A 16,004-nucleotide genomic window follows, 5' to 3' on the forward strand; every position below is an offset into this window, starting at 1 on the left:
AACTATTTGAATGACTGAACCCAAAGAATTACTCTTATTGGTTTGATGGAAGGATGTGGTCAATGGAATGTCACTGTGGGACTGTCCTTGGTCCTGTAGTCGTTAGCATTTGTATCAGTGCTTGGATAAAGGTGCAAATGGCACACTGTCAAAATTGCCGATGACACAAAGCTGTGGGGAGTTGCTAATATGTTGTATGACAGTCAAGATTCAAAAAGGTCTTATCAGGCTAAAACATTGGGCTGCTTAGAATAAGATGAAATCAATTTAAAGTCTCACTCTTAGGTTTAAGCAAATCAATTCCTTTTTAAAAATTTTTTATAATTATAATAATTTTGACTACATATGCATGGATAATTTTTACAGCATTATCCCTTGAACTCACTTCTTTTCTGAATTTTCCCCTCCCTCCCTCTACCCCCTCCCCTAGATGACAGGCAATCCCATACATGTTAAATGTGTTACAGTATATCCTAGATATAATATATGTGTGTAAAACCAAATTTCTTGTTGCCCGGTAAGAATTGGATTCCGAAGGTAAAAGTAACTTGGGTAGAAAGACAATAGTGCAAACAGCTTACACTCATTTCCCGGTGTTCCTTCTCTGGGTGTATTTGTTTCTTTCCATCATTGATCAACTGGAGCTGAATTAGATCTTCTCTATGTTGAAGATTTCCACTTCCATCAGAATACATCCTCATACGGTATCGTTGTTGAAGTGTACAGTGATCTCCTAGTTCTTAAGCAAATTAATTCCACAAGATTGTTAGACAAGTTAGTCTGAGAAGGAACAGAAAGGGAAGTTGATGATAAAAGAGCATATGATCCCATAGATATCAAAATATTAAGAGCATCATTATTTGTTCTAGAAAAGTAGAAGAGGGTTCATCATTATGTGGTGAAAAGAAAACCTTAAAATCAAAAAGAGCTGAGTTTAAGATCCACCTTTTACACACAGTATCAGCCCAATTCTGGGCAAGATAGTAAACCTCTCCTTGTCATAGCAACTTTCTAAGATTAAGGATGTGCAGCTCCCATTGATGGGGACACCAATGATGTCACTGATTCTTGCAGAGAGAAAACTAGAAACAGGGATTGCCCATTAAATGAGAAATGAACAAATTATGCTAGGTACATTGACGGGATAGAATATCATTTTATTATAAAATGATTAATATGAAATTAATGAGATTAATATTAATTATTAATAATAATTAGAGAAAATGGAATTTATATGAAATTCCTCACATAACATGAGAAATATAATTTGTATTCTTTCCAGATTGTGTACCTTTGAAATAAACACTTAAATTGCTTTCATAGTTAACAGATAAGATCTGATAACAGATAACATAATATAGTCTCTTCCCTAAAATGTTAAAATAATGATAATAATAATAATTAACATTCATTTGCATTGATGCAGAGTGAAGAAAAGATACTCAGAAACATAATACACAAAGTGACTATAATCTTATAAATGAAAATCTGAGGCATCTTTGTTCTGATTAAATGCATTGACAATTCTTTCTAGGTTCAAGCGATCAAGTCATGAAAACTGCTTCTCTCCTCATTGTTAGGATTCTTGCAGATGTTATGGGCCAGAACTTGAGACAAGGTAATGTGCTTAGTTTAAAAGGAGTTTATACCTTTAAAGGAGTTAACACTTGTAAAAAGAGCTAGCTCATTGATAATGTAAGGAGTTCCCACAAGCCCATTCTCTGGGAGGATATAAGGAGCCAACATTGACTGTGGAAGGAGTCTGGATTGGGTCTATCCAGAGAAATACCTTAGTGTGCCTACAGCCTTTTTCATAAATGTCATTTTTCTTTTTTTGAAATCTTTGCCAATCTATTGAGTATGAAGGATATTTTAATTTATATTTCTCTTGTTATCAGTGGTTTGGAATATTTTTATATGATTATTGCCAGCTTATGGAACTTTTTTCCAAAAACTTCCTACTTATTATTTTGCTGTGGGTTGAGGTCCCTTTAAGATTCCTTTCTGATTCCCAAGCCCGCCATGGCTGAAGAAGCTAGGATCTTTGATTCACAAATCCTGGTCGAAAGCACCCTTTTGAATTCCAATGATATCCAGGCTTTCCCAGCCCCCACCGCATCTGAGCTAACTTGGGCTTTCCCAGACTCCACTCTAATGATCTGCTCAGGTTTCCCAACCCCCACAAACAGCTTCTTCCTTATCTAAAAACCCATTGAATTCTATTCAATGCTAACCCTGGATGAAATCAGCCAGGAGCCTGGGACTCCACCTACCTTCAACATCACCAAGAACCCCCATTATAAAAAGGGAACCCTGGAGCCCTTTTGCAGGAGCCTTAAACATGGTGTCCTTACACTGACCATATAAGGGTTCCTTTCCACCCGGCGCCAACTCTGGCCCTGGCGTCTTTCTACCTTTACCCTTACTTCCAAACCCCTATGGTAAACCTTTTTTATCAATCTAGGTTTTCGGGTCTGTAAATTCCTTTACAGGGGACTCTGCACCATCACTAGACTGCATTTAACTATGTATTCTTACGCCGAACCAAAAGGGGTTATCCCTTACCTAACTCTTATCAATTTGACTACTTACTTTTTATAAAATGGCTTTTGTTTTTAAATATTTATACTGGAGTATATCTTGTATATACTATCATTATCAGAGGAATTTCCTGCAACTATTTTTTTCTTCATTAACTTTTTTCTTATTTTAACTGTATTAATTTTGTACAAAAATTTTTTCATTTTATAGCTAAAGCATATTTAGTATTCATTAAGGAAGAAATCCTTATGTTGCAGAAAAGTACATCGATATCTGAGCACAGCTTATCTTTTTTGTTTTAATGGCTTGTATAATCAGATTCAAGAGCTTCCAACAGCTTTAAAGGTAACGTTTTTAAGAAATAAGGCAATATTTAGCAATATGATATACCCTTTAGAGAAGATTTTTAAAATGACACCAGTATGACAGACTATGTTATCACCACCTATGGAGGAATTGTTACTGAAAGGTATAGGATGTATTAGATCTCACTCCTAATTGTTCATTGATTACAAGAACCATTTGACTTAATGGAGAAAAATACAAAAAATTTAAAAAGATGTCCTCCAACAAGCCCATTTAAAGTCAAACAGTGAACTCATTGTCAGATCTTGTCTGATTCTTGATGCAATCTGTGATGATGTTTTTCTAATATAGAAAAGGATTTACATAAAAAGTCTTTTGGTGATCTATTTCTTTTCATTTGTACAAAAATGTTTTTGTTACTTAAAAGTCAGGATCTGTTAATTTTGAGGAAAGTACTACAAAACTCTATATAGGCTCATTAATACTTGTCAGTGAAGGAGAGAAGTCTTTGGTTTGATGATGATCTGTACACCCTTCAATTTTTTTCAACTTTGCCAGTACCGTTGGGCTCTTATGCTAATTAAGTTAGTTTGCATAGTTTAAGCAGTCTAAGTGGGACCTGGAGAATTGATAGAGCATTTCATGTTTCCATTTATATAAGTCTATGAGGTTAATATTATTTTCATCAAACTATCTCTTGTAATATAACTTAAAGTACTCACGGTTCAGTTGGTGGCTAACGAAATGTTTTTCTTAATCATCCAGTACCCTCGGAGATTGTAGTCAAGGTAGCAAAGATGGGACCGTGGTTATCTGTGGATATTTCATGGTCAGCTGTCAAAAATAACACTCTAATTTATAAAATCAATATTAGGTCATTATAGGTTTGTGTGATCATTCTGTGTGGTTTCTTTTTACTGCTGATGCTGATTAGCAGCCGTGAATACCAGCAATTGAAATAAAAACTTGCATATTATTTACCAGTTAGTTATATTGGCAAGAATGCTTTTTTCCTAAGTAATGTTAACAGTATATATGTTTCATATAATTTTATATGTACATCTGAAATTCTGATTTTTTTTAGTTTACTGAAGTGATAATGAGCATTTTTAAAGAATTATTGGATTGAAGTCATTATCATGAATCCTTCAAAATTATAAACTCAAACATTTTAAAGTGTGTGCATTTATGTGTAACAGAATTCATATGTTTTAATGTAAATACTCTGCCTTATCCAGAAGGAAGAACTTAAATTTAAATTACTGTCTATCTAGTGGTTTATTTTTTAATGACATGATTGCATCTTTCAACAACCATTAGGACAGACCTAATAATATATATTCATATCTACAATATACAATGTTCCTCATATTTATTTTTCAGGTACAGCAAGTACAGACTGTGCAGCAGGTACAGCATGTCTACCCAGCTCAGGTGCAATATGTGGAGGGAAGTGATACAGTCTACACAAATGGAGCAAGGTAAGTAAATTGATTAGAAACCTTTTGAATCAGTGTAGTTGGAAAAAAGGTCTAAGTATCAAAAGTACTTCGGAAGTACTTAATTGTTTCGCATCAGTTCATGTAAGTCTCTCCAGGTATGTAGTGGTATCTTAGAATTGTCTTAATTTTCATTTCTCTGATCATGAATCATGTTGGGAGAGAAAAATCAGAAAAGAGAGAAAAAAGAGGAAAAAGAAAAAAGTGAACATAGTAGGTGTTCATTTCTGTAGTTCTATCTGTGGATGAAGATGGCATTTTCTATCCAAAGTTTATTGGGATTGTCTTGAAACACTGAACCACTGAAAAGAAGCAAGTCTTTCATAGTGGATCATCACCTTCTCAGTAAATTTCATTGGCTTTCTATTCCCTCCAAAATCAAGTCCTCTTTGTCATTTAAGATTTGTGATAAACTGACCACTTTGCCTTGCACCTTTCCAGCCTTCTTCAATTTTACTCCCTTTCTCACACAGTATGATCTGGCTACAATGGTGTTCTCACAGTTCCTTAAACACACTATTCCATATTCTGTCTCCTTGGTTTTCTACTCTCTGCCCTCCAAATCTGGACTATTCTACCCCTTCTCATCCATTTCTTTGTTTCCCTGATCACTTTAACAGGATTCAGTTCAAATGTCACTTTCTGCAGGAAACTTTTCCACATCCCTCCAGTAGTGTTCTTCCTTTTAGAATTACCTTCCTCTACTCTGAATATTTACATTTAGTTACTTACATGTTATTTTTTGGATTACAATATATATGCTCTTTAAGGAAAAAGACTGGGTTGGTTTGTTTTTATAGCCCTAGTGCTTTGTGAAATGCCTGACACATAGTAAGAGTTTATTAAGTGTTTATTGACTAAATAACTGGTTTAGTTTTTTGTTGTCTTTCATTCTTGAAGAAGACCAAAATTATATCACCATGTTGGGGTCAAGACACATAGTGTGCCCAACTGAAGATGATCAGACCGATACAAGCTGAGAAGGCTCTATCCCAAGTCAGGCATAAGTACCCATGGGAACATTTGGAGTGGAGATGTTTCTGAATTTGCACATTTCATATTTCTTTTGAGCTACTGCAATTCTGCTCATAGAATACAACACCTTCTTTAATGGGTACATGCTGTGAATGGTCCTGTGCCAGTGTTTCCCATGTCTTACAATCAGTTCCAAAGTTTTTTAGAGAGACCTTGTGAGAATCACTAACAATGTATAGCCTCACTCACTTACTATCCCTGGTGACTACTCCCCTAGGATTGTTATGTTTCCATTTAGAATGGGAACTCCTTCAGGTCAAGAACTGTTTTGGCTTTTCCACTTGTATTTTCAATTTCACATAATAAGTTATTGATGATTTTTAATTTATTTTTCCAATCTTTGGGTACATTTGCTTTATTTGGTATCTTTGATCTTGATTCTGGGCAATAGCTTGATCATATACATAAGCCATTTGTGAAATCAGATTCTTGATAATAATAAATCATTTCTTGCTTCAAACTCAGTTTTACTTTTTTGTGATCTTGTTCAATACTTGCATTGTCCTATAATTTTGGTTCTTTTATTGAGTAAAGTATTTGTGCTCTAGGTATGAACCTTTATCATATTCTCCAACATTATTTTTTATTATATATATATATTTATAATATTATCCCTTGTATTCATTTTTCCAAATTATCCCCCCCTCCCTCTATTCCCTCCCCCCGATGACAGGCAATCCCATACATTTTACATGTGTTACAATATAGTCTAGGTACAATACATGTGTGTGAATATCATTTTCTTGTTGCACAATAAACATTAGAATCCGAAGGTACATGTAACCTGGGCAGACAGATATTAGTGCTAACAATTTACATTCACTTCCCAGTGTTACTTCTCTGGGTGTAGTTATTTCTGTCCATCATTGATCAACTGGAAGTGAGTTGGATCTTCTTTATGTTGAAGATTTCCACCTCCATCAGAATACATCCTCATACAGTATTGTTGTTGAATTGTATAGCGATCTTCTGGTTCTGCTCATTTCACTCAGCATCAGTTGATGTAAGTCTCTCCAGGCCTCTCTGTATTCCTCCTGCTGGTCATTTCTTACAGAGCAATAATATTCCATAACCTTCATATACCACAATTTACCCAACCATTCTCCAACTGATGGACATCCATTCATCTTCCAGTTTCTAGCTACAACAAAAAGAGCTGCCACAAACATTTTGGCACATATATGTCTCTTTCCGCTCTTTAGTATTTCTTTGGGATATAATCCCAGTAGTAGCGCTGCTGGGTCAAAGGGTATGCACAGTTTGATAACTTTTTGGGCATAGTTCCAAATTGCTCTCCAGAATGGCTGGATTCTTTCACAACTCCACCAGCAATGTATCAGTGTCCCAGTTTTCCCATAGCCCCTCCAACATTCATCGTTATTTGTTCCTGTCATCGTAGCCAATCTGACAGGTGTGTAGTGGTATCTCAGAGTGGTCTTAATTTGCATTTCTCTGATCAGTAGTGATTTGGAACACTCTTTCATATGAGTGGATATAGTTTCAATTTCTTCCTCTGAGAATTGTCTGTTCATATCCTTTGACCATTTATCAATTGGAGAATGGTTCGGTTTCTTATAAATTAGGGTCAGTTCTCTATATATTTTGGAAATGAGACCTTTGTCAGAACCTTTGCTTTTAAAAATATTTTCCCAATTTGTTACTTCCCTTCTAATCTTGTTTGCATTAGTATTGTTTGTACAGAAACTTTTTAGTTTGATGTAATCAAAATCTTCTATTTTGTGATCAATAATGATCTCTAGTTCTCCTCTGGTCATAAATTCCTTCCTCCTCCACAAGTCTGAGAGGTAGATTATCCTCTGTTCCTCTAATCTATTTATTATCTCCCTCTTTATGCCTAAATCATGGACCCATTTTGATCTTATCTTGGTATATGGTGTTAAGTGTGGATCCATATCTAATTTCTGCCATACTAATTTCCAGTTTTCCCAACAGTTTTTTTCTGAATAATGAATTTTTATCCCTAATGTTGGTATCTTTGGGTTTGTCAAAGATTAGATTGCTATAGATGTACCCTTTTTTGTCCTTTGTATCTAATCTGTTCCACTGATCTACCGGTCTATTTCGTAGCCAATACCAAATGGTTTTGGTGACTGCTGCTATATAATATAGCTTTAGATCAGGTACACTTGGACCACCTTCCTCTGACTTTTTTTTCATTAGTTCCCTTGCAATTCTCGACCTTTTATTCTTCCATATGAATTTTGTTGTTATTTTTTCTAGGTCATTGAAATAGTTTCTTGGGAGTCTGATTGGTATAGCACTAAATAAATAGATTAGTTTGGGGAGTATTGTCATCTTTATTATATTCGCTTGGCCTATCCGAGAGCACTGAATGTCTTTCCAATTATTTAAATCTGATTTTATTTTTGTGGCAAGTGTTTTGTAATTTTTCTCATATAATTCCTGACTTTTCTTTGGTAGATGGATTCCCAAATACTTTATACTCTCAACATTTGTTTGGAATGGAATTTCTCTTTGTATCTCTTGCTGTTACATTTTGTTGGTGATATATAAAAATGCCGAGGATTTATGTGGATTTATTTTGTATCCTGCCACTTTGCTGAAATTTTGAATTATTTCTAGTAGCTTTTTAGCAGAGTCTTTGGGGTTCTCTAAGTATACCATCATGTCATCTCCAAAAAGTGATAGTTTAATTTCCTCATTTCCTACTCTAATTCCTTGAATCTCTTTCTCGGCTCTTATTGCCGAGGCTAGCGTTTCTAGTACTATATTGAATAGTAATGGTGATAGTGGGCAACCTTGTTTCATCCAACATTATTTTTGATCTCTTTTTCTGTATATTTTTGTCTTAAAGCTACCTCTGTCAAAATATGTGTTGATTTGAATTTAGAATGTACAAATCTTCATAATTCTTCATAAAATTTGTTTAATTCTTCCTTCTCTATAACAAATGTTGATGTATAGATATATAGATATGCTAGTTATCTTCATACTGTCCCTTTCACATATAACTAATCACTTCAAGATGAGATAACCAAATATCTAGTGATAAGTATTCTTATTACTGTTGAATAAATAATAAAGGAAATTCATTTGTTTGTTTTACCAGTAAGCCATCCTTCCATTTAGCTACAAGTTCCTTTTGTCGTTTGTTTTTATTAATTGCAAGAATATCAAGATTGTTGTAGTTAAGTTCTTTCAACAGGATGTAAATTTGTTGGTCATTAGATAATGGTTTCACATTTAGAATACCAACAGTTTTATTTATAGAGTCTCTAAATCTGTGTGCTTCTCAACATCATTGACATTCTTTTCCACCATTCCACTCCTCTGAGTATAGAAGTAAAAAAAAAAAAGACACATGGGATTTAGGATGATTTTTTTCATGAGTTTCTATAGGAAAAAAAAAGTTATCAGCTCCCATATCCCAGATATGAGCCTCTTCATACTTAATTGGTTTGTTCATCAAATGGGATCTGTCATCAAGATTCTATTCAAACAATGTATAGACTGATAGAACATGACAGAGCTTATAAACTTTTAGAATAACCTTTGAGAATCTAGCATAGCTTCAATGCCTCATAATGACGCTAAAATTGGATTTCTGAGAGAGGAAAACAAAAATAATACATAATTTTTGCGTTTTTCATCAAGTTATTTTAATCTTTATATTTGGAACTAGAAACCTAGATCTACCTAGGTTCAACTGGAACAGCCTAGGTTTTTCATCAAGTTATTTTAATTTTTATATTTGGAACAGGAAACTTCGGTTCTATGTTGCCACATTTTCTTATCTGCAAAATAGGGATAAAAAATGCCTGCCTACATTTCCTAGGATTTTTTGAGCTTATCATAGTAAAGTAAATTAGAAAGTATTTTGAAAAATTAGAAGAACCATTTAACTGAAGTATTATATTGGAATGAAAGAGTAGAGAACTTTTAGTCATATGGTTAAACTAAGAAATCACTTTTAAAATATAGATTCTGTAAATTTTGATTACATCAAATTAAAAAGTTTCTGCACAAACAAAACTATTACAAATAACATTAGAAGGGAAGTAACAAATTGGGAAAACATTTTTACAATTAAAGGTTCTGATAAAGGCCTCATCTCCAAAATATAAAGAGAATTGACTTTAGTTTAAAAGAAATCAAGCCATTCTCCAATTGATTGATGGTCAAAGGATATGAACAGACAATTTTCAGATGATGAAATTAAAACTATTTCTACTCATATAAAGGAGTGTTCTACTCATATAAAAGAGAGAAATGCAAATTAAGACAACCCTGAAATACCACTACACACCTGTCAGATTGGCTAAGATGACAGGAAAAGATAACGATGAATGTTGGAGGGAATGTGGGAAAACTGGGACACTGATACATTGTTGGTGGAGTTGTGAAAGAATCCAACCATTCTGGAGAGCAATCTGGAATTATGCCCAAAAAGTTGTCAAAATGTGCATACCCTTTGACCCAGCAGTGCTACTACTGGGCTTATATCCCAAGGAAATACTAAAGAAGGGAAAGGGACCTGTATGTGCCAAAATGTTTGTGGCAGCCCTTTTTGTAGTGGCTAGAAACTGGAAAATGAATGGATACCCATCAATTGGAGAATGGTTGGGTAAATTGTGGTATATGAATGTTATGGAATATTATTGTTCTATAAGAAATGACCAACAGGAGGAATACAGAGAGGCTTGGAGAGACTTACATCAACTGATGCTGAGTGAAACGAGCAGAAACAGGAGATCATTATACACTTCAACAACGATACTGTATGAGGATATATTCTGATGGAAGTGGATATCTTCAACATAGAGAAGATGTAACTCAGATCCAATTGCTCAATGGTGGACAGAATCAGCTAAACCCAGAAAAGGAACACTGGGAAATGAGTGTAAACTGTGAGCACTTTTTTGTTTTTCTTCCCAGATTATTTTTACCTTCCAAATCCAATTCTTCCTTTGCAGCAACAACAACAACAAAATTCGGTTCTGCACATATATATTGTACCTAGGGAATGCCTGCCATCTAGGGGAGGGGGTGGAAGGAAGGAGGGGGAAAATTCAGAACAGAAGGGAGTACAATGGATAATGTAAAAAAAAATTACCTATGCATATGTACTGCCAAAAAAAAGTTATAATTATAAAATTAATTTTTAAAAAAAGTGACTTTCCAAAGGAAAAATACAAAAGAAATCTGTTGAATCCAATAAAATAGTCTTGCCACAGTGCCAAGTGAAAAAAGTATATAGAGAGATTCTCTTTTCCACTAACTTTTTCATTCTCATCCTCCTCTGTATTCTGTATATATTTGGGAATTGCTTTAAAAGTCCTCCATTAAAATTTATAGCTGATACCTCATAGTATAGAAGTAGCCCTAAGTTTTTGAGGATTAAGCTGGTGTATCTTAAGCTCTGGGAGGGCCTACTAAGCTGATAAAACTTCACTTGTAAGTGACTATCTATCTATGCATCCACCCATATCTCTCTCTCTCTCTCTCTCTCTCTCTCTCTCTCTCTCTCTCTCTCTCTCTCTCTCTCTTTCTGTCTCTCTCTCTCTCTCTCTCTCTGTCTCTCTCTCTCTTTCTGTCTCTCTCTGTCTCTGTCTCTCTCTCTGTCTATTGATCTATCTATCGTGTGTGTGTGTGTGTGTGTGTAATGTTGGTAAAGGACTATATATCTGTTGTTCAAAATCTAGCCTAGTTATGTTTTTAGACACTTGTCTCTACTTGTGTTTTCAACAGCAGTGGCTAATTGACTCCTCCAAGGACATTTATAGTATTTTTTGTTTTGTTTTGTTGTGCTTTGTTGATTGTTGTTGTTCAATTGTATCCAAATCTTTGTGATCATTTGGGAAATTTTTTGGGCAAAGATACTGGACTTCTCCATTTCCTTCTCCAGCTATTTTATAGATGAGAAACCGAGACAAACAGGATTAAGTGACTTACCTGAAGTCACACAGCTAGTTAAGTTTCTGAGGCTAAATTTTAAGCCAGGCCTTCCTGACTCCAGACCTAGTGCTGTAGCCTTAAAAGCAGCACCTAGCAATTTGCAATGCACTTAGGTTATCATAACACCATGAAAAAGGAAGCACAAATATTATTTCCGTTTTATGAATGAAGCACCTGAGAAAATGGAATAACTTCCATTGACATTAGTCACAAAGCCACATCCCCTTCAAGTGTCAGAGGTATACCTCTCATAATGCTACGTCACCCTGCCTCAGCTCTAATTCATGCAAAGTGCTCCCAAAAAAGTGCGATGAAAGACACAAAAATCCCCTTACAATATTATCCCATGTGGAAGAAAATCTAAAATTGGGTACATTACAAAAGGCTAAGTATGTGATATAAACAAAAAAAATGCCGTTGTATTTCAGAGAAGAGATAAATCGATGCTATTTCGATTCTGCATGAAGAGTTTTCCTTAAGGTTAGTACTTAAACTGAACTTTAAAATACTGTTGCCTAGCAAGAATGTTAGAGACAGTGGGGGACTGGGGAGGGGCGGAAGATTCCAAGCAAGGGCAACAACGGAACCATGTCATTAAATAAGGCACATTGGTTTCAAAAGGAAAGCAACTGAGACAGGTGAGGATAAGAGAGGAAAAGCTAATTTGGAGACTGCTATAACTTCAATTTCCTGTACCTAAGTTAAAATCCCTAAGAATTTGAAACAAGTTATTCCTTCTGTCGTACTTACCAGCAAATTATATGCAAATGGATTTTATTTGATATTAAGACATGAGCATGTAACTGCTGTGTGCAAGTTGGCAGGATAGACTTTGCAACAATCACATCACTTGTAAAAATGATCACAGGCTGGGAAAAAAAAGTCTTAATCAACATAAATTGTTGGCTATGTAATAGGAATAACCCTATTTTGATATCCAAATAATTTCCTAAAACATTAAAGCAGGTACTTGACAGAACATTTCATACCAAAGGGATATTTTTAAATCACTATTTCCTGTCTATCATAGTCACAGCTGAAGTAGTTGGGACTGCTATTTAACATGCCTATTTAACCCAAAGTATGAATAATTGCATATGTCTTTGTGTAAAAGCAATATTTATCTCCATCCAAGGGGTGTAGAATGAGTGCACCATAGCTGACTCTAAACTCCTCTAATATTTATGGTGGTACTATGTCATATCATTGGAGTCCAAAGGTCTAGGTTGCAATCTTTGCTTTGTCACTTAACTGGATATATAAATAACTTAAGGCAACTTGTTTAATTTGTGCTTCATCCTATTTTTTCCTCTATGAAAAAGAAATAGTAGATAATTTCACTATCTAAAGGTAGTTCAATGACTCAATAGAGGTCTCTTAATTTATCTTTTTATGTCTCCAAATTAGTGTCTTTGCCTTCATTTTCTCTCCTTCCCAATCCGCCCCTTATATCATCACTACCTAAACATTGCTTTCTCCATGACAATTTTCTGCTTCAAAATCTACAATAGATCCACATTAAAACTCACCTAAAATCTGTTTTCTAAATCAGCAAAAATGAAAGACCTAAATTAGATTATATTTCTCTACTAGACCATAAAGTCCATGAAAGTAGTATCTTATTTTGTTTGATCTCTGTATCATCACCAGTATCTAATATAGTATACAGTAGGTACTTAATCAATGTTCATTGTATTGAATCAAACATGTACTTTGCAAAGTTAGAACTTAACAGTAACACTGCCTTGTACCTCTGAAATATATATTTCTCACATACTGTGTATTATCATTATTCATCATTTTCTCACTCCACCAGATGGTTAGTTCTGTAGTGACAGAAACCATGTCTTCTGTAAATTGCACATTTCCCTTAGCAGGTGGCTAATGGATATTTGTTATATTTTTGTTATTGAGGACAACGCTATATCCGACTTTGTTGAAATGTATGTCATGTCTACCGGAATGGATTTAAGCCCATTCTTATATTCTCTGCTGTAAGAACTTCTAGGCATATATGTGTTTTTAAGTCTCTCTCCTCATACCATTAAATACTAACCTGGGTGGCACAGATTAAAAGCAAAACTCTTCTTCTAATTATCTGTACATATGCAATTTTCTTTACCTCAAATAGTTTTAGACTCTTTATGCCACCCACATACACCATAGTTTACAAGAATAGTATATTTTTCTCTTCACAAATGTATTAAATGTAATTTTAATGTTTTTTTCTATTTCCTTTTTTAAGAACTAAGGAATTAAATGAAAAGCTAGTAGGAGTTCCAAGCTACCTCTGAGAATTTATACCTGCTAAAGACAAGAAATTTAAAGTTATGATTCCCAATCCAAATATACACATAAATAAAGGCATGAGAATAATCACCATATTCAGCAGTAAAATACTACATGTGAGTAAAGGGAGCCAAGTTATGGTTATTGAGGGAATCATAACTGTGAGTGCCTGACGTTTGTGAGTAGAAATAAATTTCAATCAGTAACTACTACATTGAGAAAGAGTTTAGTTACTGTTTTCTTCCCTTGCATTTAATATATATATGCATTTTTATAGAAGATATAACAGAAGGAGCACATATGTATATCTATCTACAGTGGGTAAAAAAAAATGATAGTTCAATAAATGCTTTAGCTTTTCTATTTGAGAAATAAGTATCAAATAATGGAATGTTTGATCCAAAATATCAAAATGAGCATCATCCTTATCAAAAAAGAATATTTTCAAGAGTATCAAATACTGCTCTTTAACCATAATAGGCTCAGATAAATATTTGTTTGATTATCTTTCTCATACCATATTGCAGTGGTTGCAGTTAAGGTAAAAAATTGCTGAAACAATTGTATCTTTTTCATTTAAATCAGGGTATATTACTGCATTAGTAATCTTAACCAGTTTTTATGGTTGCTCTTTATATGAATAATTTATGCAGTTTAGGTAATGATTATAATAAAAGAGATTTGGTGGAAAGGTCTTGTTTCCCTATTTAGTGTATTTTACAAAACAAATATGCCTTTTACTGGGCATTATCTACCATCTGCCTTGGAGCATTTGGAAGGGTAGCAGATATATAACAGGCTGAATAAAGCTCGAGTTGCTGATGAATAGAGTGCTAAAACACACATACACAGACAGACACACACACATATATACACATATATATTATGTGTATGTCTATGTATATATACGTATATATATATATATATATATATATAGAGAGAGAGAGAGAGAGAGAGAGATAGAGAGAGAGAGAGAGAGAGAGAAATATATACATATATACATACACATACACACACGTATATTTGTGCAACTTATTGAAGGTCGTCTAATATGGTGCGACTCTTGAATTTTTGTGAAATTCTTTCTAGGAATATCCAAACATGGCCCCAACTGCTGTACAATATTTGAGAAAAGCAGTCCATGGAAATAGTTTAAAGCTAAATTTTTGAGAGACATTGCTTCATGAATCATAAGTTCATATATTTATTCACATAATTATCCATTCAATAAATGTTTACCTACGGAGTAAAATGTAATTAGTCATTGCAGTAGCTACAAAGTTATTTCAATTAGTTTTATTTTCTAACTCATTTGATATTTTGTCCTATTATCCAAAGAATTGTTTGAAAAGAATCAGTAATCATGAAGATAAGAATAACTGAGTTACACACTTATCTGAATGAATTACTCTCATCCATTATTTGACAGGTCTTTAGGGGGAACTTCAATGGGAAAGATCTTGCAAAATCATTTTTTTAAAAGTGGTCTAAAAAAAACAGAATACAGAGAGCCCGTCAACTTACTTACCCTGGGTACTGTGTGGATACTGCATTCTATGACAGTATTAGAGGGGTTTTTTTTTGATGTTTTATTGTATTTATTTAAAGTGAAGGATACCACTGTGTAGTTGTATTAACAAAAGTTTTCTATAAATCAGCCTAAGTGTCGAAAGTTTCTTTACTTCCATCACCAAGTAACCTGACCACTATGAGATGACTTCTTTAGCTATTATTACCCATTAAAAGCAAAGAAAAATCCTTGTGTATTATCCCTCACATATCACTTTTTCTCAATGGTAGATCACAATTTTTAGACTGTCTATAAATATTAACAGCTATTGCTACTCTCAAAAGGGAGATTTTTGTCCAGTAACTGATGAGTGGAGGAACATATAGATACTGACATTCTCACTATAAATAATCCCAAATAAAAAGTAAGTTGCATCTAAATGGAAAGATGGTTCACACGTTGTTCTTAGAGAAACATTTAAAGAAGTTTGCTATATTGGTTTTAATTAGAATTGGGATACATTAGACATGGTAAGGAGGGCCAGGTAGTATTTTTTTATTAATTTTTATAATTATAACATTTTCTTTGACAGTACATATGCATAGGTAAATTTTTTTTACAACATTATCCCTTGTACTCCCTTCTGTTGCAAGTTTTTCCCCTCCTTCCCTCCACCCCCTCCCCTAGATGGCAGGCATTCCCATACATATTTTATAGTATATCCTAGGTACAATATATATGTGCAGAACCAAATTTTGTTGTTTTTGTTGTTGTTGCAAAGGAAGAATTGTATTTGCAAGGTAAAAATAATCTGGGAAGAGAAACAAAACAATGCTCACAGTTTACACTCACTTCCCAGTGTTCCTTCTCTGGGTATAGTTATTTCT

The sequence above is a fragment of the Sminthopsis crassicaudata genome, chromosome X, assembly GCF_048593235.1.
Source record: "Sminthopsis crassicaudata isolate SCR6 chromosome X, ASM4859323v1, whole genome shotgun sequence".
NCBI lineage: Eukaryota > Metazoa > Chordata > Mammalia > Dasyuromorphia > Dasyuridae > Sminthopsis > Sminthopsis crassicaudata.